Raw genomic sequence first — 6,181 nt, 5'->3', positions numbered from 1 at the left:
TATGTTCTGTATGCTTGTCTTTTCCTTCAAGTTTAATCCTTTAGCAACATGTAAGTGTTCCTGAATTTTTTTAAAGAGCATTACTTCATCCAGCAGTATTGTCTTATTGTTCCTCCAGCTCGTTGACATGTAGCTCATGTGTGGCAATCTTTAATCCTGGGCTGGCTACCCAGATCTGCACAGCTCACTTTACTTTTAGTTGATTGTGAAGACAGACAGTACATTGGAAGGTAAATGTGATGTTCTGGATTATCTAACTAATGCTCGACCTCTTTGTGTGATGGCTGAACCAAAAGAGAATCACTACTTGTTTTCTTGCTCCATCTTCAAGAGCCCTTAGAACAAAATGTGCCTCTTTAAGGCCTCAAAACCTATCCCAGGAGGAAAAGTCCTGCTGGAATGGTATGTATTTGCTGTATTGATATTTATTTCATCTGTAACAGAAATGAATAAAGTGAGAAAAAGTTTTCTTTTGCAGTAACTCGATGATGTCATCAGCCAGTGATAACATACCCATGGGGTAGTACAGAAGCACTTACCTAACATCCGTCTAGAAGATGTTCCTGGAGCTGACACCTGAACTTAAATCAGGAGGCAAGGGATGAGACTGTCTGCAGAGAAAACAGTGAAAGCAAAGGCATCAAACAGTGAAACTGTGGTCACTTCAACATATCAGAACTAAGAAGCACACAACAAAGGCTGTATCAAGGAAGGCATCACATGTGAGGAGCTAAGACTTAAATACCAGCTGTCAGAGTTTTAAGCAAAGGAATGACAGTTGTGTGGTGGTGGGTGGCCGTGAAAGGAAAAGGCTACAAGCTAGGAGGATATCTTAATTGTTCAGAATGACAAGGGCCTGAACTAAGGTAGTAGTATTAGCAAAGTAGAAAAGGAGACAGCTTTTTTATTTGGCTGCACCCTCTTCCAATAACACAAGAGAAGACTACACATGGACATCACCAGATGGTTGATACCAAAATCAGATTGATTATATTCTTTGCAGCCAAAGATGTTCTATACAGTCAACAAAAACAAGACCTGGAGCTGACTGTGGCTCAGATCATGAACTCCTTACTGCCAAATTCAGACTTAAATTGAAGAAAGTAGGGGAGACCACTAGACCATTCAGGTATGACCTAAATCAAATCCTTTAGAATTATACAGTGGAAGTGACACATAGATTCAGGGGATTAGGTGCCTGTTAGAGTACCTGAAGAACCACTGGAAGGAGGTTTGTGACATTGTACAGGAGGATCAAGACCGTCCCCAAGAAAAAGAAATGCAAAAAGGCAAAATGGCTGTCTGACGAGGCCTTACAAATAGCTGAGAAAAGAAGAGACTTGAAAGACAAAGGAGAAAAGGAAAGATACACCCATTTGAATGCAGAGTTCCAAAGAATAGCAAAGAGAGATAAGAAACCCTTCCTCAGTGATCAGTGCAAAGAAATAGAGGAAAACAATAGAATGGGAAAGATGAGTGATCTCTTCAAGAAACTTGAAGATACCAAGGGAACATTTCATGCAAAGATGGGCTCAATAAAGGACAGAAATGGTATGGACCTAACAAAAGCAGAAGATATTAAGAAGAGGTGGCAAGAATACACAGAAGAACTATACAAAAAAAGATCTTTGATGACCCAGATAACCATGATGGTGTGATCACTCACCTAGAGCCACTCACCTAGATCCTGGAATGCTAAGTCAAGTGGGCCTTAGGAACCATCACTATGAACAAAGCTAGTGGAGGTGATGGAATTCCAGTTGAGCTATTTCAAATCCTAAAAGATGATGCTGTGAAAGTGCTGCACTCAATATGCCAGCAAATTTGGAAAACTCAGCAGTGGCCACAGGACTGGAAAAGGTCAGTTTTCATTCCAATCCCAAAGGTCAATGCCAAAAAATATTCAAACTACTGCACAACTGCACTCATCTCACACGCTAGCAAAGTAATGCTCAAAATTCTCCAAACCAGGCTTCAACAGTATGTGAACTGTGAATTTCCAGATGTTCAAGCTGGATTTAGGAAAGGCAGAGTAACTGGAGATCAAATTGCCAACATCCGTTGCATCATTGAAAAGGCAAGAGAATTTCAGGAAAATATCTACTTCTGCTTTATTGATTACACCAAAGTCTTTGTAGATCACAACAAACTGGAAAATTCTTAAAGAGATGGGAATACTAGACCACCTTATCTGCCTCCTGAGAAATCTGTATGCAGGTCAAGAAGCAACAGTTAGAACTGGACATGGGACAACAGACTGGTTCCAAATTAGGAAAGGAGTACGTCAAGGCTGTATATTGTCACCCTGCTTATTTAACTTACATACAGAATATATCATGTGAAATGGCTGGGCTGGACGAAGCACAAGCTGGAATCAAGATTGCTGGGAGAAATATCATTAACCTCAGATATGCAGATGACACCACCCTTATAGCAGAAAGTGAAGAGGAACTGAAGAGCTTCTTGATGAAAGTGAAAGAGGAGGGTGCAAAAGCTGGCTTAAAACTCAACATTAAAAACTATTATCGTGGCATCCAGTCCCATCACTTCAGGTAAATAGATGGGGAAACGATGGAAACAGTGACAGACTGTTTTGGGGAGCTCCAAAATCACTGCAGATGGTGACTGCAGCCATTAAAAGACGCTAGCTCCTTGGAAGAAAAGCTATGACCAACCTAGACAGAGACATTACTTTGCCAACAAAGGTCCATCTAGTCAAGGCTATGGTTTTTCCAGTAGTCATGTATGGATGTGAGAGTTGGACTATAAAGAAAGCTGAGCACCAAAGAATTGACGTATTTGAACTGTGGCTTTGGAGAAGACTCTTGAGAGTCCCTTCGACTGCGAGGAGATCAAACCATTAATCCTAAAGGAAATCAGTTTGAATGTTCATTGGAAGGACTGATGTTGAAGCTGAAACTCCAGTACTCTGGCCACCTGATGCAAAGAACTGAGTCACTGGAAAAGACCCTGATGCTGGGAAAGACTGAAGGCAGGAGGAGAAGGGGATGACAGAGGATGAGATGGTTGGATGGCATCACCGACTTGATGGACATGGATTTGAGCAAGCTCCGGGAGTTGATGCTGGTCAGGGAAGCCTGGAGTGCTGCAGTCCGTGGGGTTGCAAAGAGCTGGACATGACTGAGTGACTTTACTGATTACAGATCATAAGGAGAACATGAAAGCTGCTGACTTCTGGCATATCACTGATGATAACCTACCTTTTCCTTTGAATCAGGTTCAGGTACTGTTCACATTTTTTTTTTTTTTCCATCTCTACTCCCTTTTTTCTTCATGTAATTCATTTGCTGGAGGAGCCAGGTTATTGGTCCTATAGAATGTCAACATTTGGCTGTTTGCGTCTTTATGTGTCCTTTAACTTAGTCTATTCCTATAAAGTGGTATTTACATCCAGTAGCTTGACCAGATTCAGGTTTAATATTTTAGGAATGGATGCTGTGTATCCTGTTCCATTACATCAGAAGGCTCATATCTGGTTGTCCAACTTTTGCTCTACAGTCATTTGTCTGTAGAGCGAACTCTCATTCCATTCCTTTGCTTAAAACTCTGACAGCTGGTATTTAAGTGTTAGCTCCTTCACATATGTGATGCCTTCCTTGATACGGCCTTTGTTGTGTGCTTCTTAGTTCTGATACTTGACGTGGCCAGTTTCACTGTTTGATGCCTTTGCTTCCACTGTTCTCTTTGCTGGCAGTCTCATCCCTTGCCTCCTGATTTAAGTTCAGTGGATTCAGGAGGGGCAGCATCACCCCTGCATTTGAAGGGGTGTCATTAATGATTTTAGCATTTCACTGGTGGTTGTTACCCTGACCTCTGTTTCAATTAATGATTTTCTACATTCCATGATTTTTCTGCATTAGCTGTCATTTTTCTGTAAGGAACTTATTTCCTGAAATAAGTCTGGATTTACATGCAACTGTTCAGCGTTCCCACCACCAATTGCATAAGAGGCTTTTTCTCCATTATATAGTCTTGCCTCCTTTATCGAAGATAACTGACCACAGGTTTGTGGGTTTATTTTTGGACTTTCTGTTCCCTTCCACTGATCCATGTCTGTTTTTGTGCCAACACCATACTATTTTGCCTAGGGTGGCTTTGTAGTACTGTCTGAAGTCTAGGAGGGTTATGCTTCCAGCTTTGTTTTTCCTCCTAAGGATTGCATTGATAGTTCTGGATCTTCTGTGGTTCTATGTAAGTTTTAGGATTACTTGTTCTAGTTCTGTGAAAAATGTCATGGGTACATTGATTGCATTAAACCTGTATATTGCTTTGGGTAGTATGGCCATTTTAACTAGTTCTTCTAATCCAACAACATGGCATGTTTTTGTTTCTTTGAACCACCTTCTATATCCTTTATCAGTGTTTTATTATAGTTTTCAGCATGTATTTCACCTTCTTGATTAGATTCATTCCTGAAGTGAAGTCAAAGTCACTCAGTCCTGTCCGACTCTTTGCGATCCCACGGACTATACAGTCCATGGAGTTCTCCAGGCCAGAATACTGCCTTCACCAGGCAATCTTTCCAACCTGGGATCAAACCCATGTCTCTTGCGTTGAGGGCTCTTTACCAGCTGAGCCAAGTTCATTCCTAAGGTATTTTGTTTTGATCATGATTTAATTGAAATGTAGTTGAGTTATTCAATAATGTTTCAGGTGTACCACAGTGATTCAGCTATACATACACATATCTGTTATTTTTTCAGATTCTTCTCCCTTACAGGTTTTTATAAAATACAATTCCCTTCGCTTGGGCTAGGAAGCGCAGAGGTGGCATGACCCTCCATGCTGATCTTTCTGCCCTGCCTGCCACAAGCTGGGTGTTGCACCCTCCCCACCCTCCTTGCGCCTGAGGCTAACCTTTCAGCTGGTGAAGGATCCCAGGGTGAGGAAACTGGTCAGTTTCGTCCTACCCAGCTACGTGGCGCTATTTCTTGCCACTTTGGTTCTATGAGATCTGTCACCAGTGTTCAGTGGGCATTTGGTGAGAATTATTCTTTAGGTGGGTGTATTTTTGCTCTATTTGTATGAGGTGAGTTCCACATACTTTTCCTCTGCCATCTTGATCTGTCCCCAGGTTTTTAGGTTTTAAATTCTTAAATTTTAGGTGGTCAAAACAATGGAAAAAGGTACATTCACAGGATTGCTCCCATCCCATCTCTTTTCTTTCCCTATTGGTGGCCATTTTTATTAGTTTTGAATTTTTTCTTCCATTGTCTATTTATATGCAAATATATATATATATATTTTACATATTCATATTTCTCACCCTGGCCGACACTAAGGTAGGTTTAACAGAAACAAAGTTCTGCACTTTGCTTTTCCACTTACTGTATCCTGGTTGATCACTGTATATCAGTATATGGAAACAATCTTCATTTTTTGGTGACTATCAGTACTTTCTGTGTAGATGTTTCAAAGTACTAGTTTACTCACCCATCCCCCTATGAGTTCACATTCGGGTGTCTCCAATCGTGTGTATACCTCAGTATCACTCCAAATTTTTGCCAGTGTTATCTTTGGGAAAGAGCCTAGTAGAACTGTGAGAGGATACATACATATATAATTCTGGTAAATACTACCAAAAGTATTCCTCTATACTAGTTTTAAGCTTCTCAACCTTTTTAATCCATTACCATATATGTATTGCCCCATACCGTAACAGTCAGTATGTTTTAGACTGTTTTAAAATTATTTCTCTTCTGAACAAGGAACTTTTGTATGTTAAAGGTCACTTTACATTCCTTTTTCTAAGAAACTGTTAATAATTTTAGAATTCTTTCAATGTTTTTGGTTATTGTGGGGCGTTATGCATCTTGCTCTTGTCATTTTAGGAGGAATAATAACCTTTAAATAAACAATACCCCTAAAAACCTGACATTTCTAACATACTCTTGGACAGAAGAGCTTTACTAACGTTTCTGAGCATAAAATGCATGGGTGTGCACATTTAGTTTTGCTCTAGGGTTACTGTTTTTATAAGCCATCTATCTGATCCATAGCAAAAATCCTTATTAGTACCATACAAATGTGTTTGTTATGTTTTGATTTAGTTCTAATTTATTCATAAATATATTTAAGCTTGGAGAAAAATATTTGTGATTAGATTAGGCCATTGTGATACATGCTATGTGCATTACTTAAGCTGTGGGAGTAAAGCAAT

The sequence above is a fragment of the Bubalus kerabau genome, chromosome 5, assembly GCF_029407905.1.
Source record: "Bubalus kerabau isolate K-KA32 ecotype Philippines breed swamp buffalo chromosome 5, PCC_UOA_SB_1v2, whole genome shotgun sequence".
Classification (NCBI taxonomy): domain Eukaryota; kingdom Metazoa; phylum Chordata; class Mammalia; order Artiodactyla; family Bovidae; genus Bubalus; species Bubalus kerabau.
This window is presented reverse-complemented; position numbering follows the sequence as displayed.